The sequence below is a fragment of the Electrophorus electricus genome, chromosome 9 (assembly GCF_013358815.1).
Source record: "Electrophorus electricus isolate fEleEle1 chromosome 9, fEleEle1.pri, whole genome shotgun sequence".
In the NCBI taxonomy this organism is placed as follows: domain Eukaryota; kingdom Metazoa; phylum Chordata; class Actinopteri; order Gymnotiformes; family Gymnotidae; genus Electrophorus; species Electrophorus electricus.
In genome coordinates, this window is record NC_049543.1 from 13,941,043 (window position 1) to 13,963,144 (window position 22,102).

A 22,102-nucleotide genomic window follows, 5' to 3' on the forward strand; every position below is an offset into this window, starting at 1 on the left:
TGTAGTGTATGAAGTGACCAGTATGATGTGATGGAAATGCATGTTTCTGTTCTCATGCTTGTTTGCAGGTTGTCATTACAACTGCAGTCAGTAAAAATTCAAGATGTAATAAATTATATAGGTGTAATTATAGGTGTATAATTACAGGTGTATATGGAAGCACTAGACAGCTCACTTGTTCTTGCAACAACTGTTCAAAATGTACTTTTAATATAAAGCAAGGTCATATGAGTTGGAAAAAAAAAACCCAAAAATGTTTACAAGCCAGTATCATTTAGTTGATAAACTTTACAAGATAAAACAGGTATTTTTTAGACATTTCGTAAGTTTAAATTTTTCTCTTTTGTGTCTGTATGTCCATAGGTCTATGTCAAATCCATTAAAAGTGAGTAGAATGTTATTAAAACTGCCATTTCTGGGTGGTTCTGAAGTTACTGAGATCCTCCATTATGTGGAAATATCAGTATACCTGAATGCATTTGTAAATTAGCTACACTATCAATACATATATGAATCTGAAGTGCTTTCATCATATAGCTAAGCATTGTTGTGCAGAATACAAAGAGTTAGCTGTCTACATATGAAACAGACCAAAGGATATTGACTTGAATTGCACTCAGTGCAAGACAAGTTATTTAGTCAGCAAAGTGTGTATTTACAAATGGTCATATGGCATATTGGATTCTGTTAAACACATATAATGTAGGGGATCCCTAATGTGTATGTATACTCAGGGTATTTGCTGCTAATAAAAGGGTCAACACACTAAGAACATATTAATTAATAACAGTTAATTCATGAAAATAATTCTGACATTTTGGCCCACATCCCAGTTCCAATCTAGGCAGGACTTTAGCCTGATAGTATTTTTGAAATTGACCTCTCTATTTTCACATGAGCATCTGTGTTTGATAGAGACTACAAAGCACTTCTGTAAGTCGCTCTGGACAAGAGCATCTGCCAAATGCTGTAAATGTTCCCTGATGTTCATCTTACCTCACATTACCTTAAAGTAAGTTAAAGAATAAAATGTGGCTTAGCCTTTGTTTCTTCGCAAATAGTTAATAAAACTGGCATCAGTTTTTACCATTTCAATGTACATGTGCAGGGATAAAGCAACTTTCAGTATTCAGCCACCAGAGCAACTGTGGCCTGTCTGAATGTAAATTGTTTGTACAAACATCACTCATTCTTTTTCTCTTTTGTGATTTTGGCAGTTTGACCTCAAGATTTGCTCTAGGTTCTTGAGGATTCTAAAAGCTGCTTTGTTTGTCAGTTGAGAGTTTTTATAGGGTTCAACATTAATTTCAGTTGTCCCAGACAACTAAGATGTCATTTCTGAAAACTAAACATTTGCTGTTTCTTTTCCAATTAAAGAAGAACTTTCTACCTTTACCAGTGTAAAGACATCAGTTAAACTGGGTGTATTTGTATATAGCTATATTACAAGCCCCAGAACAGATTTTGGCACAGGCATTCTTAAATTCAGAATACTGTTCCAATTACTTTTAATTATGTGTAATGCCACCTTCTCAGAGGTTGCAGAGCTCACTCTGGGTAATCTCTCCGAAGAGATGTAGCAACAGAACTCAGCAGTGCTAACCAGATGCTAGACACTGAAAGTCAGATCAGTTCAGCCGTCCCACTGGTGCAGTGACACAAGGTATTGGGGATTTCTCTCATGGAGTGTAGTGTACTTGTAACGCCCTCACATTTCTTGCACAACGAATTCAAACGAGTGAAACATTGAGGGTCTTGGCAATATTTTAGCGAGAGGTGATACTCTGTATAACCATGGTGAAATGAGCATTACATAATAACAGTAGTCTGAACCTTTTAACTTTCGATGAGTTGTCAGCCACAGCTGAGCCCGTCTCACACCGTTATAACGATATTAAACACGGGTCAGTAATAAGGACAGTAGCCTAAACACAGGTCACCTTTCGCTTCTCTGAATAATACATTGTGAAAAAGCCTAATAAAGACTGTAGTGATTAGTGCTTCCTCTCATTGTGGTACATCAGTGTGTTTAATTAAGCAACATAACATTTTATTAAAACATGCTATGAATTTTACAAAACTTTATGGTGGAATAAAATAGTATGGAATATTAAAATATCTGATCTGAAATTGTGCTTTAGTTACAACAATGTCTTTAGCAGGTTTAAGATAAACCTCAATTAAACCTGAGATACACTGACATCTAGTGGTGGATGTATGATTTTTAACTGACACAGCAGTTGGGTTTAGTTTAAATCGCAGCTGAGCTTTACACTGCAGCTTTTAAGCAGTTTAAGAGCCCATGTAACTTTCCATTAAAGACGTTTCACTCAGCACTATTCTGCTTCCGGTTCTTTCTCTTTTTTTCTCCCAGACATCTTTGTGAAGTGACTTTTAAACAGAAGGCATGTAATGTAAATCAGGATTAGGTTAGGTTAAGATATAAATACTTTTTATTTTGGTACTCTTATCCCATAGGATGTTTTAAAAAGTAAAGCGTGACCTCATACAGGGGGAAATACCATTACAATGCACTGCCCTTGAGTGAAACATGTTTCCTTTGTTCTGTGCAAAAGTTAAAACAAATTTTATTGCAAGGTATGAGCTGCATGAAAAATGAATTTAATTTAGGAAACACTTTGACATTGTTAATTTCAAATTGTTAGCTGGGAGGCTACTGCTGTGACATAAGAAAAGTAAGTTGGAGATTTAAGCAGTCAGTATTGTCCCAGTATTGACACCTGTTCTACACATACCCCCCCCCCCAACACACACACACACACACACCACACACACACAGACACACACATACACACACATGCACACCCAGCATGCAGCAGCAAATCAATACATTTTACAGCAGTACAATGCATTTGTAAACATTGATCCGTGCATTAATAATATCAATGTGTGGGGAAACAAATAAAGAAAATGTAAAACATTAAGGTTAGCATAGCGTATCAGTCTCACTGCTGACTGCTGTCCTGCGCTTGTTCTTCTCTCTCCACCTGCTGGTTCTTCTCGTTCTGGCTTCTTTCTCCTCAAACTTAAATACTTCATCCTTCAAGCCACAGTGACCACACCAAGTCAGCTGACACAAGCAGGAGAAAACTCTGGTTCAGCTGAAGCACACTGAGCGTTCCCCATCTCCATCTCCTTACCAGGAATCTGCTGTCAGCATTATTTAACTTCAACTTTACATTTGGATTATTATGAACTTTGGATGTGAAGTAAACTAATAAAGGTTTACACTTTAACACTGAATTCTGTTTGTGAGGCAATAGTGCCTTAAGGTGTTTACTTGAATTAGTATTATATGTTAGAGATGGCACTGATCCAATACCACGTATCACAATCAGGTCAATATCAGCAAAATAATGCTGGATTGATATCTGTGAACAAATTTTTAAGGAAACCAATCTGATATCATCACAAATCCAACCTGAAAATAGTACAGCAGTGCTTTGCAGCAGCTTAGAGCCTGTTATTATAACAGCCATGTTAGTGTGAGCAGGTCACATGATCACAGCCAGGTTGGTTTGAGCACAGTTTATACAATACTGTAGCGTTTTCCTGTAGTGTTTTCTTCCCAATAACAATTAAAAACTATTACGTTCATGTCCATGCATTTGCACACATGTGATTTAATTGCTATCATTTTAATTACTCAGTGTGGGGAACAGGCTACCAGGCTTATAGTGAGAGCCTTTAAATAACACAAAATAGCCTTTTAGCGCCGTTCACTGCCCTATAAGAGACCAACAGTGATTTGTTAATTAACCCATGATGACGTTTTCAGTTTGGCTGTGAAGTACAGGAAATTCAGGGTTGGGGAGAGGAGAAACCTCCCAAACTGAGGCAGAGAGAAGAAAGAACAACCAAACAAGTAAAGTGCTCTCCTCTAAATTCATGACCTTAATTACTCTAAAGCTATAGTATATTCAAACACATAACAAAACAGAAAAATACTCTTCTGTTCACCATTAGCCTCTGTTTAGAGGTTCTTTATTTCAAGGCAATAAATGTCTCACTAAGACACTGACTGTAAGGTAATGGAATCTTGAGTTTAAAGGTTAGGCTCTGTTCTGGGCATTTCTAAGTATTCTAGCCATTTTGTCCACTGGTATGCCTCAGTGGTCTCAGACAAGTGATTCACAGAGACATGAACCTGAAAATGACAATTAAAGAATACACCTGACTGAAAATTTTACACTGAGGTAAAGCCAGCAATGTGTATCATCATGTTGACTAAATATATATGTTCAATGTTCTGACACATTACAAGCTTTTCTTTAGTGGTTATGCAGATTAGGTATTCATAATTGGTATGGTGTTTTACACAAGCCACTGAAATTAATCTTTAATGGGGTCTTTTGTTAGTACACAGACAGCTTAAATGGTAATTTAATAAACTCACATTACAATATCTACATGGGCATTTGTTTATATACCACTGATCATTGCTATAATTCATACATACAGTGACCTGCTTGAGTCCGTCGACCTTTAACATGACTTTTAATAAGACATTACCCGAAAACTCTCCCTAAATCGATGACGACAACAACAGACCTTACACAGCTAATATAAATATATATATATATATTTGATGTTTAGTCGTTAGTCATGTTAAACATTGTGGGAAACTTTGTGCAATTTCACTTGCTACTTACAATTGCTAAATTCCTGACCGTTGCTGACACCAGTTACGCGCACAGCAGCATAAATTTAGCCAATCAGTGTCCTGAATCTGAAGCCTAATGGAGCTTCATTTATCAATCCAAGAAAACTTTGGTGAACTACACGGTACTGAGTAGCTTCCTCAGATGGCCGCCTAGCTAGCTAGTCAAGTTGTGTGTTGTGTATTTTGTGTTACTTTTTCATTTATAGTGTGAGGGAAAATGCTTAATGCTTGCTTAAATGAGGAAGTAAGAAATATGTGACCTTTATGTGACCTTTGCCCTTGTTTTGAGTGTGAAAGAAAGGCGAATAAAGAAGTAATGGCACAGTATGACAGTTATCGATTAGCTGTTGCTGGGCAGGGCTGCAGCAACAGGGAGTAACAAACTGTTCTTAGCAGGAAAGAATGTTCAAGGACGTTTGAGATTCCTGGCATGTGGAGTCAGGAGATTAGCACATGAGAGAACAACAGAGAATGGTGGGGGTATATGAACTCATGTGAGAGAGAAGTGAGATGCTTGTCTCCCTCGATGCATAAGGGACAGAACCATAAAGCTCACTTATCTGCACATCTGGCTCGAGACTGATTGATTTTTCTTCCACGAGAGTGGTAAAGGGTCGACTCTGACGAGCCGCGGATCAGGGCCACTCGGGAAAGCTTGTTTTTAGTATGGAGAACGACAGACTCTCTCCATCGTGGTTCTGTTGAGCCTCACAGGTTGGTAGTGCCACTCCTGCTTCTTGCTGCAGTCCACAATCAGCTCCTTTGTCTTGCTGATGTTCAGGAGGAGATTATTTTCCTAGCACCTGTTCTCCAGGTGTTTAATCTCCTCCAGGTAGGCCCTCTCGCTTTTGCCCCAGATCAGGCCCACGACGACGATCTCGTCAGCGAAATTGATGATGGTGGTAGAGCTGGAAGTGGCCACGCAGCCGTAGGTGTACAGTGAGTAGAGCAGGGGGCTTAGGACACAAAGCTACGGAGCTCCAGTACTGAGGGTGAGGGTGGATGAGACGCAGTTGCCCACCCGTACTGATTGTGGTCTATCTGTTAGGAAGTTGGAGATCCAGTCACCAAGGGATGGATGCAGTCCTAGATTCTCCAACTTAGTAGTGGGTCTGGGGGGGATGATAGTGTTAAATGCTGAACTGTAGTCAACAAACAGCATTTTAACATCATTACCCCTTCCCTTGGCCAGGTGGGTCAGTGTGGTGTGAAGCAGATGTGCAATTGCATCATCAGTGGAGCGGTTGTGGTGGTATGCAAACTGCAGTGGGCCCAAGGAGGCTGGCAGTAAAGCGGTGATGAAGTCTCTGACTAGCTTTTCAAAGCACTTCATCATGACCGATGTGAGGGCTACAGGGTGGTAGTCGTTGAGGCCGGAAGGTCGAGGTCTTTTCAAGACAGGGGCAGTGCTGGATCGCTTGAAGCAGGATGGGACGATACTGAGCGTCAGGGAGAGGTTGAAGATGTTGGTGAATACCAGGGCTAGCTGGTCTGCGCAGGCTTTGAGGACTGCAGATGCCGTCTGCCACGTCTCCTCATTACACACCTGAAGGACATTACCTGCACATTTTATAAGGCTCCCAAGTGTTTGGTTTTGTTGTGAAGCCTCTTCAGCCTTAGCTGAGATTCTGAGCTTTTTTCCTCCCCTCCTCTCCCCTCCCCTTTTGGCATTCTGAACTCTAGACTGCATGACCCTTGACCCTTGCCAAACCTGGAATATCTGGATATACCCTCTTAAATCTGAAACTCATTGTTCATCGTCCAGTATTTCACATACACGATCAGCTGTTTGTCTGCTATCATCATTAATGTGCTATCTCAAATTTCTCTCAGGTGTGATGCACTATCCCTGTAGGTACCCACGGGGTGTATGTACCACCAATGTCTTTACTTTGAGAGCACTCAGTAAATGAACAACTTTAACTCAGGTTTTGCACTGAAGTAAGTGTGAAATATTATGCAATAAGGTTTATTGGTTGATCAGTCAATCATTCAGAAACATTTGGTACAGTGTTGATTAGCAGGTGCACCTCTAGTAAAAGTCAGAGAAATGCACACACACACACATACACAAATATACACATTGCAATTGTAAGTGTAGCCAGTGCAATAATTGAAATTTATATGAATTGGTCATAATAAGACGTAGCAGAAGCAGAAAGTAGCAGAAAGTGTCAACACTCAAAAGATTTCCCTCTTTAAAGGGAAATCACAACATGCATTGTTAATGTATGCCCATATGAGCAACCACATAACTAAAGGTTGATATGCACATATGCCTAAGAGATCGGTGCAAAACTGATCAGAAATGTATTTTTGTTTTGATTTAGAATTTATTTTTGATATAATAAACACTTGTAATTCAGTGGTAGAGCACTCCATACCTATATGTCAAAACTGACAAAAGCTTGCTGTGTATTCAGGCACTCTACTCTACTGTTGTGTATTCACGCACTCTCCTGTGTATTCAGTTGGCACCTTCTGTGCACCAGGGAGCTAATTCATTAATACCCTCTGTAGTTAACTGATTCTACCCATATTTAAAACTTTATGGCTTTTGTATTCATTATCATAAAACCACAGAAACATTATTAAACAAAAACAAAAAAATAAGAGAAATTCCCTACATCAGAACAAGCCAGTTTCACTCCAATTTAGGCTTTCAGTCATTTTCTGTCGATTTAGGCTTACGTTAGTTTTGCTCTATCCGTTACCAATATAATTAGCTAATCTTCCTCCCAAGGAATGGTGTGAGCTAATGCAGAGGCAGAAAACCAGCTGAGGAAAAAGCGAATGGGAACATTCTCTCTAGAAAACAGAAAGCGTGCTTGGACCCCAGGACCAATGCTCATAGACGACTGATACTCATAAACGAGATATTCGTTGTCGTCATCGTCATCACTAGCCTGCTCAAACCCAGACACCCACTGATAGTGCTTATACTCGTTGTCTTGATCTTGTTTGCTGGTGTAGAATCCCACCCATGAGTTGCGAAATGTATCCTGCCAATCTATAAACAACTTTCTGATGTACAGGCGAGCACAGGCATAGCCTTCTCTGGTGTAAAGCTGCAGGCTAGCGTTGTAGCCATGGATTTCGATAGGGATTACCCTGTTGGCCCCATCGAACTGCGGCCCCCTCCAGATTACTGAGTAGCGAATGCCAAAAAAACCATGGCCCGTGGAGAAACCGTAGGAGATTAGACGTGGATGGAGTCCGTGTTTTAGTGCAACAAAAGTGTTCTCGGATCCTGATGCTTCGTCTTTAAGGGGTAGAAATGTCTCAAGGGCCTCAGATGTGTCACTTGTGAAGAGGACGAGAGTAGGTTCCAGTTGCATAATGTTCCTGGGAATGCCCCTCCACGTGAGTCTCGCATAACCATGCGGTGTAGATTTCACTTCTATCTTTACTGCACTGTGGCCTTCACACAATGTCTCAGGCACAAGATTTTCTTTGACTGCTTCATCTATTGAGCAGGACCAGGTCTTCTTGTGGACGGCGTACCTGGCGTCTATGTCATATCCTGCTAGACTCAGGAGCCACCTTACACTTTGCTCCTCAAATATGGTCTTGAGACGTTTGTCAGCGTTTTTCAGGTGGGCCAAGAGTTGGTCAGGGGCGAGGGCGAGTCTCAGATCATCTGAGTTTGTTCCAGTGGAGTTCGGACTGCCAGACATATGCAGTTCAAGAGCTTGAATTAGATCCAATGGCTCCTGCAGAGCTTTGACCTGCCTCAGGAGTTTAGGGCTGATCTCATAGGTTTTATCTGGATCAAAGTCATTCCCGTTCTCTACTTGTGTGATGTACACTTTGTCGGCCATCACCGGACTGGCCCTGTCCACCTGAATTACAATCCGGTCCAGGTCCCTGTAGGGATTCTCAGCAGCATTGTAGAAGTCTTGCGTCATGTACGTAGGCAGCTGTGTTCGGACCGACCCCGAAGAGAGGCTTCCCAAAGTGTAGTACACTCGGTTCGAACTCGCGTCCAAGTGTGGAAGGACCCGCTGCATATCTCTGCCATCGCAGACATTTTTGTAGCGCTGGAAGCCGTAGTCCTGCCGCACAGGATCAAAACGAAGCAGGATATCTTCTGACGGAGTTACGGAGATGTGATCAGCCAGCCAGTGCAACAAGAACAGACCATGGCGAGGATACTCATGGCCAAACTCAATGCTTTTCAGCTCATCTATGTTACGTAAAGTCCGATTGACGAATGCACTGGCAACCAAAACAGAGAGAGAGAGGCAACAGAGCTGTTTGCCCAACTTCATGATCAAAGCTGTTGAAAAACACACAATTTGTTCTTATTGTGTATTTAAATAAACTAATCAATAGATCAATTCTGTCATAACGGAATTGATTGTCTTGCTATTACCACTGATTATATTGACTTTTAACTTAAAAATCTCAATTAATTTATAAACAATAATAAACTCTTAAACTTCATTTATTTATGATTAAAATAATTTCTAATAATTATAGTCAGCATGGCTAAACAGCACGTGAAGTCAGATTTAATAATCATATTATGACTTTGCTCAGTCTAAGAGTTTAACATATTAGTCTAAGCATGTGCTTACCTAAACTGTGAGTGGTGAAACAGTTACTAAGCCCCTGGTCAGTCCTGTTTGCTTTCAAATGCTTCTGCATGTTGATTTTACTGCATTACATAACTCTACCCTGCAGACAGGTGATCGCCCTTGGCTTGTTCACTGGGGGTTGGACTTGGACATTTGTAAAGCTGCTTTGTGACAGCATCTGTTGTAAAAAGTACTATATAAATATATGTTTTATTTGATTTTTAAATGTTTAACCATGTTCATTTTATTACTTACTATCACAGGCTCCTCCCACACTCACCACCCAGAAACAGGCTCCTCCCACACTCAATGCCAGTTTGATCTCACTGGTTATCATGGCCAGTTTGGACCTCACTGATTAACATAGTGTATTTGTACCTCGTTGATTAATGTGGTCTGTTTGTACCTCATTGATTAACGTGCCCCGTTTGGACCTCACTGACTGACATGCCTGTTTGTAATTGAGCACGCACCATTCAAAAGCCTCTATAGTACGGCTGGATCTGTGTGTCAGTCTAAAGACCTCCTGTATCTGTTCAAATAACTAGCAATAATCAATAATCAAATGCTCTGGTATTAAAGAGTAAAAAAATAGTTACCTGTGGCAACCACAGGACTTAAAAAAAACCCTCCCAATCAGTTGGACTGGATGAGATGATTGGCTAGTTTACCTGCCTGTCTACCTCCCTCAGGACCTGCCCACATGTGTGCGCTCTGCAGTCTCCACGTGTACTTTTGTGCACATGTGCAGGGTCCTTCACATGGCTCTACACACATTGCTGAAATCTAGGGAGCTGCTTACACAAGAACGGCAGAGAAAGGGAGACCAGCAGAGAAAGGGAGACCAGCAGAGAAAGGGAGACCTAACAAAGACAGAAAAGGAAAGAGAGTAGAAAAGGCTCTGGCCAAAACGAGGACAGAGAAAGAAAGAGGTCAAACTTCTTGTTTTTTTATCATTATCATCGTACGTCACTGTGTTAACACGGATTCATTCTGTACTTTTGAAGTTTGAGACTTGCAGAATTCAGTGAGCCTCAGCAAGAACTTTAAATTTGATTACAATGGTTTTAATCACAGCTGGGAGATGTTCCCATTTAATGTAAGTGTACTGATATTTAGACTGTAGTGTGGTGTTACCTTGGTGATTGATGGACCGATTAAGGTCAGTTCAGGGGCAGACGTGGTGTTGTCTGCTGCTGCTGTAAGTGTGCACTAGGTAAGTGCTGTTATAGTCTGTACATTTCATTCATAAGTACATCATGTGTAAGAACACTGATCCCCCCAACCATCTCCTACTTCCTCTCACCTGTGACCCTTTAACACCTGACATAAACACCTGATGTAAACACCTGATGTAAACACCTGACCTAAACGCCTGACCCCAACACCTGACCTATCTCTTAATAAGGGTGCTTGTCTTGGATAAACCCAAACTCACATTCTACCTGTACAGAACTACTGAGGAAAGAATACAGCCTGTCACAGCACATCTGCTTCTATCTTCTATGCCTGGTAATGACATGCTTCTGACTTCAGTTTGTAATAAGCCACACTATTTATATCAGCAAAACTGAAGATATGCCATTTCACAAAGCAAGAAAAACTGAAGTTGATATATTTATGTCACTTCATGTAAGAAGTATGTTGATGGAGGCTGATAAAGGACTGTAATGTTGGGAGTTTCTGTAGTGTTGGCTCCATTCAGAGTGTCGGTTAGAACACTGGAGAGTTAGCATGCAATTCAACCCTTTCATGGACTGTCCAATTCAGTATGTTTAAAGGGCTTACATTGTACAGGTTGGAGCTTTGTGTTTGTACATGTGTGGACAGGGTTGTGCACATGTGCATGTGTTGATCTGGGTTGTTGTGCATTAGTACAGTCTCTGATCCTATTCTAATCATCAGTCTCTGCGCCTATTCTAAGCTATGTTCATGTGCTGTGTGTACTGAGTATAAGATTGAGGTAGTAGGAAAGAGCAGCAAAATCTAGAAAGGCAAAGTTTGTGAATGAACTTTTGTTGGCTTGACAAAGCAGCTTAAAAGGATAAAAAGAATGTTTGGTTGCTTAACACTGATAACCTGATAAATACTATTAAAGGATGTTAAAGGCTGTTTAAATGTGAAATTAAATCCTGAAATACTGGTGAGCTGTTAAGTGATTCCCAGGTAGTTGTTATGTGGTTGCTATGGTGTTGCTAGGTGGTTGCTATGGCATCTCAAGTGGTTGCTATGGTCTTTCTAAGTGGTTGCTAGGGTATTACCAAGTGGTTAATATGGTATTGCTAGGTGGTTGCTAGGATGTTATCAAGTGGTTGCTATGGTATCCCAGGTGGTTGCTAGGATGTTATGAAGTGGCTCCTATGGTTTTACAAGCTGGTTGCTTTGGAGTACCAGGTGTTACCAAGTGATTGCTCTGGTCTTGGTAGGTGCTTGCAAGCGTGTTAATAAGTGGTTGCTATGGAGTCCCGAGTGGTTGCTAGGGTGCTCTTGAGCCTTAGCTGAGATTCTGAGCTTTTTTCCTCCCCTCCTCCCCTCCTCCCCTCCTCTCCCCTCCGCTTTTGGCATTCTGAACTCTGGACTGTTTTTTTTAACTCTGCCCTTTACCGGGCTCTGAAAAACCCTGTTGGCCGCTGATTGGAATTTGTTCTGTAATAAATATTTGTCATCTTCACTTGTGCTTTCTTCTTATTGTTAGCAGGGTTGTTATACCAAGCACACCATCTGCCAGGCAGTTTGCCCAGTCCGCCCGTGTCACCTGAGAACAAAACATGACACAGGGCAGCGACTAGACGAAACAGAAACAAACAAATGCATGTGGTTCTAGTGCCATGGGAACCACAAGATCAGAGGCAGGAAACAGCACCAATAACCTCTAATATTAGTTGGTAGGGCCCCATGGCCTTCATCAAACCCTGGGCCTGTGCAGATATCTGTATATTAAGTGTTTCCAGAAAAAGGTTCAGTCCTGTGTTGTTGTGGTACCCTTGTCCATGTGATTCTCACATGCCTATCTGATGTCGATTTCACTTTGGGCTCTGTAAGCATCTGCCCCTCTGTAAAAATCTGATGGCTCCACTATCAATGGCAAAACCTGCATGACCCTTGACCCTTGCCAAACCTGAAATATCTGGATATACCCTCTTAAATCTGAAACTCATTGTTCATCGTCCAGTATTTCACATACACGATCAGCTGTTTGTCTGCTATCATCATTAATGTGCTATCTCAAATTTCTCTCAGGTGTGATGCACTATCCCTGTAGGTACCCACGGGGTGTATGTACCACCAATGTCTTTACTTTGAGAGCACTCAGTAAATGAACAACTTTAACTCAGGTTTTGCACTGAAGTCAGCATGAAATATTATGCAATAAGGTTTATTGGTTGATCAGTCAATCATTCAAATACATTTGGTACAGTGTTAATTAGCAGGGGCACCTCTAGTAAAAGTCAGAGAAATGCACACACAGACACATACACAAATATACACATTGCAATTGTAAGTGTAGCCAGTGTAATAATTGAAATTTACTTGGATTGGTCATAATAAGATGTAGCAGAAGCAGAAAGTAGCAGAAAGTGTCAACACTAAAAAGATTTCTCTCTTTAAAGGGAACTCACAACATGCATTGTTAATGTATACCCATACGAGCAACCACATAACCTCCTCTGGTGTAAAGCTGCAAGCTAGCGTTGTAGCCACGGATTTCGATAGGGATTACCCTGTTGGCCCCATCGAACTGTGGCCCCCTCCAGATTACTGAGTAGCGAATGCCAAAAAAAACATGGCCCGTGGAGAAACCGTAGGAGATTAGATGTGAATGGAGTCCGTGTTTTAGTGCAACAAAAGTGTCCTCGGATCCTGATGTTTCGTCTTTAAGGGGTAGAAATGTCTCAAGGGCCTCAGATGTGTCACTTGTGAAGAGGACGAGAGTAGGTTCCAGTTGCATGATGTTCCTGGGAATGCCCCTCCACGTGAGTCTCGCATAACCATGCGGTGTAGATTTCACTTCTATCTTTACTGCGCTGTGGCCTTCACACAACGGCGTACCTGGCATCTATGTCATATCCTGCTACACTCAGGAGCCACCTTACACTTTGCATTTCAAATATGGTCTTGAGACATTTGTCAGCGTTTTTCAGGTGGGCCAAGAGTTGGTCAGGGGCGAGGGCGAGTCTCGGATCATCTGAGTTTGTTCTAGTGGAGTTCGGACTGCCAGACGTGTACAGTTCAAGAGAAGGGAGAAGTGTGCGATGTCCGACTCCGAGGACTGGAAATCATTATACCAGTCATGGTAGTTGGACGTAGTCCCTTGTGACTCCTCCACTTCTACACCAGGATCACGTCTCGAGGTAAACAGGATGCGTAGAAGAGGCACGATTAAACAGACGTTTGTTACACACACGAATGATACATAAATCACAACACTCATGCTCTGGACACCTTAAACACTAACAAACACTCTACGACACAGGAGACGTATATACACTAAAGGCGATTACACACAATGCAAAACAGGTGCACGACACAAGAGGCTGTGGCAACACAGGTGAGGAGGTGGCGGGGCCATAACGTGACAATGATATAATAAGTCAATCATTTGCATTACACTTTTCATCTGAGTCTCCCGTGTTTCTGAATAAAAGAAAGTAATATAACTCACAATATAGAAGAAAACAGTTATGCAATTTCCCAAAAGCATATTATTTAGAAATAAAGAAGAACTTGGTTATTATTTGGTTATTAGGACACATGAGGAAAGCATTTTAGTTGCATTCATTTTGCCAAAGACATCCATGACTGAAACAAGCTTCCTGTCACCACTGACCACCCTCCTAGCGTTCATGTCTCCACGGTTTCCCTGTCTAGTGTCTTTGTTTTGATTCACTTCCTTGTTGCGGTTCTGTTCCTTAGTTTCGTTTTCTGCAACCCTCATAATTTGCACTTGTGTCTGGTTTAATGCTCATTTGACCATGTTTTTAAGCCCTGTTTTAGTTTAGTCTTGTTGGTATTTATTGTAAGTCCAGCTGCTGTTTGTTAATCGAGGCTTCCGTGCATGTGAATATAAGCCTGAATGTTTCTCCTCGCCCCTTTGTTATAGCCTGCATTCCTGGTTTGTCTTCGTGCACTTTTGTTTCATTTAGTTTATCATGAATTCTCGGAATCTCCATATTAGTAATTTGACCCTGGACTGTAACAATGACTACGACTCTGGATTTGCCTGTAATAAATGGAGCTTTTATCCCGATCTATAGGAGCAGGTCTAATGGAATACACCACGTTTCTACAAGTTGACAAGAAAGTAACCATCAATTTTGCTGCCATTTATATGAAACTAGTTGAGTTTTTCCTATGATTGAGCACAATTCTGAAATGGTAGGCATCCCAATCTGTCATGACTATGTTGGAAGCCTTGTGGCAGACATTAGAAGGCATTGTGGGTCCATGGCTCAAAACAGTCAAACATTTAATCCGGGATAATATGTCCATCCCATTAGCGAAATAATCCAAGTTTGGTATCCTTGTACTCTACATGAAGAGATGCTTACTTCGGGAAGGGTCATATTCCAATAGTTTTCCCAGAATACAGAGTTTTAACAAGCATTGCAAACCTGAACATATGAGTCTATTTTGAAATTCCAAGAGAGGTGTTTCATGCCTTTTGAGTTCAACAGTCCAGGTCCAGTAGCCACAAAATTTGAGCCATGTCGTAAACCTTTTTTTGGTATAGATTTGAATCTGATAATGGTGGTGGAGTCCTAATTTTCTGGAGCCAAAGGTCCTCTGTTTCCGGTCCTCCAGAATGGGTGTTGTGATTATTCAAAGGTGAAAGGTCAGTTAAGGAAGATGGGGTAGAGGGGATTGCTCTTCTCCACTGATCCTTTATTTCTTCTGCAACTCATCATATGTTTGATGGAAGATTGGTTAAGCCCTCCCAGGGTTCAGTGCGGACTCTCTCCTCATCATAGCCTTTGTCCAGCATTAACCGAACCTGCACTCCATGTGCAATAGCCAAGATGGACTGGAATTCATAGATGTCATAATCCTCAGAGTAAGCATAATCTGACTTCTTTTTGAATTTTGTGCTCCACTGGAATGTTTTGTAACTGCGATTATTATCCTGGGAACTTAGATAGAATCCCACCCATGAGTTCTTGAAGACATTTTTCCAATTGGTGTAGGACTTCTTGATGTAGAGTCGAGCGCAAACGTATCCATCTCTAGTGTAAAGCTGAAGCCTGGAATCATAACCTTCCCAGGGTTCAGTGCGGGCTTTCTCACTTCCATAGTTTTTTTCCAGCATAAATCGAGCTTGTAGTCCAGGACCAACAGCCAGGCTGGATTCATACTCATAGATGTCATAATCTGGAGTGTCATTTTGATTTGATCTCTTCTTAAAATTTATACTCCATTGGTATTTTTTATACTTGTCATTATGATCCAGTGTACTTTTGTAGAATCCCACCCAAGAGTTCTTGAAGACGTATTTCCAATCAATGAAGGACTTGTTGATGTAGAGTCGAGCACAAGCATATCTACCTTTAGTATAGAGCTGTAAACTGGCATCAAAACCTTTCATTCTAGTGGGTACAACCCCGTTGGCTTCATCAAACACTGGGCCCCTGTGAATGATTTGGTAGGATGAGGAAAAAAAAGCCTTTATCAACCTTATAAAGAGCCACTTGAAGGCCAGAATTTAGGGGGATTCTAGTGTCAATAGTTCCAGAAGATCTTCCTTTAACCAGGTAAATGCGAAATGTTTCATGAGTTTCATCACGAATAAGACCTATTCCCATTTCCGGCCTCTCCGCTATCCCACTCCACATAATCCTTGCACACCCATCATATGTAGATTTCACCAGCAGTTTCATTGTACTGTAGTCCTTACACTGGGGTGTTGTGTTGCGTGAGCGCTGATTTGGTGGATCTGTGCAGGAAAAGGTATTTGAAAAAGTTATACAATCATTAGAGTCATAATTGGCCTCATCCAGAAGCTGTAATAAACCTTGAAGGAATGAATCAGTGAACCACAAAACATGGTAAGTATTTTGTGACGTTAATGTATTAAGGCCTTGGATCTCCCTCAAGAGTTCTGGACTGACCGTGTACGTACTGCCTATGACATAGTCAGTCCCTCGGTTGCTGCCCTCATAATTCTGTGATATACACTGCTTCTAGACTATTCTATACAATCACTTACATGATTATTCCTTGAAATACGAATCCATATTCTGTGTGCATTTCTCACGTCGGTCTTGTTGCAAGTTTAGTCTCACACTGTACTGTTGTGTGACATAGTGAGAAAGCCTATTTCTCACAGATTGATAATCGAGATTTGATCAAAGGAAACTTCGGTGCCAAAACAATACAGCAGAAATAGGCAAAGACATGGGTGTCTTACCAAAACTGGTTTCTGGGGTCACTAATGCTTCTTAATTCCCTTGGATCAGTAGCAATGGCGAAGAATGGTCCGAGACAGAAACAGTGAAAGAGTCCTCTCCACTTCAACACGAATCCTGGAGAATAAAAATGACATAATTCATTAAGCAGCATATGACTGGGATGTCTTTATTCATGCTTGACACATGGTCAATATTTTATTTTATTTTATGCTCATCACATTTGCAAGATATTTGCTTATTTGTGCATTTTTACTAGCCACTCCCCTTATCCAGATGTGGGAGGGATGAGGGAAGTCACAACTCAAAGGGAGTGAGGTAGAAACAATCCAGGATGGTCCAGCCACTTTTATTTACATTTACATTTCCCTTTAAAAGATGCTCTTATCCAGAGTGACTTACAAAAGTGCTTTTTTACTCATAGAATACATCCTAGCCAGTACAGTAGGTCAGAGTCCAAGATACCGATGAACTAGACTACTGTTGGAATACAGGGATCAATGCTGATGCCTAGAAGTGCAAACTACATATAAGCTCTATATCAGACAATAAGTACAATAAATAGAAAGTAGCTGAGTTTGGTAGTCCACAAGGTCAACATCAGTGCAATAAACCATGCCCTACAATACATTTTAGTTTCTGTTAGTCAATGTAGGAGCCAGCTATCTGCTTTTAGACCAAGGCTACTATGCAATGTACATGTCTAAACATATATCCTTTTCTACGTACAAAAATATGTTTTATCAGAAGCAATGTTTTGACAGTGAAAACCATTTCACTGTCTTTCATGTATGCGTCTCTTTGGTTTCTGTTTTTTTTTTGCCAGTGACCTTCTAGCGGAGAAGGACATCCCCCTTCTCTTGGACTGAGGAGCTCTCTGGAATAGAGAGACTAGTGTGCTCTCATGCCTGGTCTCTCCTTTTCTCGCTCTCCCCAGGGATACAGGAAGGTCAGCAATTTGAATGTCTGCTTGGTCTCTGTTGTGAGTGTTTCTCTGTGCATGTGTGAGTGCAGCGTTTATGTGAGGTGAAGATGGTGATGACATGATCAGGGCCATCATCACAGATGCCCTCTGGGTGGCACTTACGGCAATCTCTTAGGCAGGAGGTGACCCCAGGGTAGACCAAGGACCTCTGGAGGGACTTCATCTCAGTTCAGAATTCATGCAAATATTGTGGAAGAATTTTTCAAATTTTAATCTGAATAAACACATTATAAATATACTGTAGTAATTAACACTTCCTGTAGTTGTGGAACCTCAGTGTGTTTAATTAAGCCACACAGTCTTTACTTAAAACATGCCACGAAGTCCACAAAACATTGTGCTTTAGGAACAACCACGTCTGAAGCAGGTTTAAGATAAACCTCAGTTAAACCTGAGATACACTGACATCTAGTAGCGGATGTCAGTCGGGTTTAGTTCAAACCGCAGCTGTGCTGTACACTGCAGCGTTTAAGGAGTTTAACAGCCCACATGACTCACTCAACTCTAAACCACAGCTAAGCTAGTGACGGAGAAATTCCCCCCAAGTGTTCAGAAAATATTCTGGCAACCTACAGAATAATGTCCTTAGAATGTTATAGTAACGTTGCATAAAACTGTTCCTCTAATCTAGTATTGTTAGCTTAGAGGCTACTGCTACTGCTGTTGAATGTCATCCCCTAGTCTCTCTGTGACTGGTCTTCTGTTAAATCTTTTAACTCTCCATTACCTTACCTTTTCATTCAACACAGGCAAAATCTAAATACACTGGACATATAAGTTTACAGTATTATTGTAACTGCTGTTAGCATATAGCACTTAGGCCAGAGTTACATTGTGCTATAAAGTATTTTTATTTAGATGTGTGGCACTCTGAACCCATAGGATGTTTGGAAAAGCAAAGTGTGACCTCATACAGGGGGGAGTACCATGGCATTACAATGCACCGCTCTTGAGTGAAACATGCTTCTTTTGTTCTGTGCAGAAGTGAAAAACAAAGAAATGAACTCAAGAAAAATGAATGAACAAATGTATGAATGAATTAATTTAATTTAGGAAATGCTTTGTCATTCAGTCAATCTCAAATTGTTAGCTGGGAGGCTACTGCTGTGACATAAGAAAAGTAAGTTGGAAATTTAAGTAGTCAGTATTGTTCTAGCCAGTTTGATCTCCAAGTACTGTGTGTAAATCTATGTTGGCATTTTATAGGAAAGGACACAAATCTGATCCGAGATCTGGTCTTACACCCTACCATATGTACACGCTGTTAACACGCTACGTTATTTACGCACTCATGAATGACTTAAGTAATGAGGGCAGGAAAAGCATCCATTCAGAGAAAAACGTGAAAACAAACCTTAAACATCTCAAAAATCATGTGTTTCATCACTGGTAAAAGTAGGCAAAAATAGAAGGTATGTCACAAAACATTAAATCTAAGTGTGGATCGTGGATGATGGAGATTGAGTTATGATAAGTCAACTTAACAAAGCTCCTGCATATCATCTGCTACAATATTTAAATGATGCCTAATGTGATTGGTGAATGGAACTCTTACACTGAACCAGAGCCGTGTCATGCCCCTCCTTACCTGACCTGTGAGCTGTGTAAGACACCTCCTACTTGACCCATATAAACTGGTAACCACACAGGCACACCCGACACCCCAGTACTCCCACTACAACCCTCCCTCCTTAAACAACTTCAGCATCGCTGTAAATTATAGATCACAGTATTGTTGTTAATCTGATCTGCTGCATCAGGCTCTTTCAACCTGCTTCCACCAGATTTTCTTTAAGACATTTTTACATATAAAACACTATTTATACAGACTTGGGTGAAGACCTGATGGTTATTATTTACCTAGAGATGCATCCATATTGACCAGTTAACTCAATGGGTATCCAGAGCAGGACAGCCGTGTATGCTTACTACGCAAGTTGCGTAGCTGACCCATGCCCCTCCCCGGTGTCAAAGTGGGTGTTAATGTTTGCAGTTTCTTTTAGAGGATAACTAACTAAAGTGAAGTTTGACAAATAACAAATGACAACAGACAACGTTGTTTAAAAACTGTAGTGCAAAAAACAAAATAACCGCGTGGTGTGTGAACATGCGGTCATATGTGTGTGTAAAAAATGAAACAATGTATGGGTGTGATGGCACCCATCATAAGAGTACACAGTGTTAAAAGAAGATGATTATTTAGTCTTTGGTCGAGGTTTGGTTACAGTTCTGGAACAATGCAACATGGAAAGCAAAGGATTGACATAGACTATTAATTAAATATTATATTTAAAATATTGCTTAAAAAATAATATCAAATACAATGACTTTTTATTTCAGTTTTATTTGATTGGAAAGAAAAAATCAACAATTTTACTTTCTATTATTACATTTATTTCCTCCCGTTAGAAAAGTTAGAATTGTCCTTTCGGTCATTTAATGGGAAGTGCTATAGTAGAATTTTCATTGCTTAAATGTTAACAAGCTCAGACAAATAATTACAAAAGTGACACCTAATTGATTGGGAAGGACATTTGTACACATATCGTGAATTTAAACATTGATAAATGTTTTTATTGAACCCAGATTGAACCGTGGGGTTTTTAAAACCCAGATTGTATTTAACGCTAGATGCTTAAGAGGGCGCTACAACTGAAAGAAAATGGTTACAAGAGAATGTTTAGAGGTCTATGCAATGTCAATTGGAACAGTTCCATGTAAACCTATTCACTATAGTTCACTACAAAAACTATTAAACTCAACTTACTATATTAACCTGATTTGACAAAAAGAAATGTAGCACATATCCAAATATAAACACCTATAGACAGTTAGTATTATTCATTCGATTTTTCGTGGCGCTCTATTTATTAACTAGTTGCTTGATTGCAGCCTCAGTGATTGCAAGTATTGCAAAGGAAACTGCATGCTGAAAATAATTTATTTTCTGGAAGATTTTCTAGTAATGTAATGCATGCATGCTTGACAAATCTGTAAAATATAGTCACCTCCGACTCAGGCCTGGGGCTTGCCATCTGGTTACATTCTAAAGGTTTGTCCGTCTCGTCTGGTCTCGTCTCGCTTCGCTTCGTTCTCTTGCGATCCTCTTCCAGTAACGTGTACGACAAATTGGGCTCAGTGACTAGTGACATACACTAGAGAACTCGGGGTTTAAATACACGAAGGCATAAAAATGACCACGAGGGAAACCTGAAGACGATTATGGCGGAGAACGAAAAAAGACGACAAAGAGGAGGGATAAAGAAACCGAAACCAAAACTAAGTGCATGATTAGACATCAGCGACGAAAATGCGATGCAAGAGGATGGGCAACCATGGCACATATATTGCGCATATGTAAAATAGATACCTGTTTATTATTTTCTGAGAATTCAAATAACAATTGTTTGTTAGGTTAATGTTGTGCTAGGCAAGTAGGTTAATATATTTTTAAAAAGTTCTAGTATATTTGCAGTAGCAAAAAAGTGATTGCCTGAACTTGATGATATGCATTCATTGGGTTCTTCATCCCTTTCTCTAATTCACTAATTCTCTAATTCATTAATTTTTTTCCTCGTGGTGTTTGGGTTGTTTCAGTACGGCTATGGCCTCGTGCATCTACTTTGCGTGTTCTTGTTCCACTTTTAGCAGGTGGTTGAGCAGGCGCATCTGTTGCTGTTAGAGGGGAAGACAGCAGTGTCCACACCTCTGTAAAAGGTGCACTTATGGGACCTCAGTTATAACTGCAGTACATTTTCAAACAATAATAGTGTGAATGTATCTAGTTTGTTTAATGATTTTATTGCTGTCTTTGCAGTACTGATAATCATCTTTATTTATTTATTTATTTATTTATTTTTACTTAGCACCTTTTCCAAGCATGGGTCAGGTAATTATATATAAACACAGGATAAGATGTAAAATGTCCTATGTAATTAGAGCTCCATTAGCGCTTCACATAGGGCCCTGCATACTCCAGCAACCACAACATTGTGAGCTCCTCTCAGGGGTCAACAGGTAGGCACCTCCCTTCGTCTGTGTTTCCTTGAATTCAGCCCACGACACCAGAAGGCTCAACAGTGAGGGCTGCCATCCCAGCTTCACCCACTCCAAGCTCACTTTTAAACCAAGCTGCATCTATTGAAGCACTGTGCCACTAGCAGGCACAACCCACAAAATCCAGGACGGCCTTCCCGGCGACTAAGGCCATACCCGGCCAACCCGTAAAATTCATGATGGTATAGCATTGGTGACTTTAGAGGGTGTCACGGCGAGCCCTTCAGAGTCTTGATCCACGTATTTCAGCCCCACCCGTGGTTGTGTTGTTGTGTTATTTCCCCATAGGCTTGTGTTGATTCATTTATTTGTCACCAGACTTTTATTATTATGGTGCTTGTTTAGTTATAAGGCACCTTTCCCAAGTCTAGTGCTCTAGTAATTACTGTCCTCGCTA

The 22,102-nt window shown here is 40.7% G+C and overlaps 1 long non-coding RNA gene across 1 annotated transcript; it reads right to left on the minus strand.

The window, feature by feature from the left end:
* Nucleotides 1–12,613: 12,613 nt before the first annotated feature.
* On the minus strand, nucleotides 12,614–20,947 carry LOC113586538. Its single transcript, XR_004776521.1, has 3 exons — nucleotides 20,658–20,947; nucleotides 16,667–16,781; nucleotides 12,614–16,192 (listed from the first exon to the last, which is right to left on the minus strand). It is a non-coding gene; the product is annotated as an uncharacterized LOC113586538 (long non-coding RNA).
* Nucleotides 20,948–22,102: the final 1,155 nt, after the last annotated feature.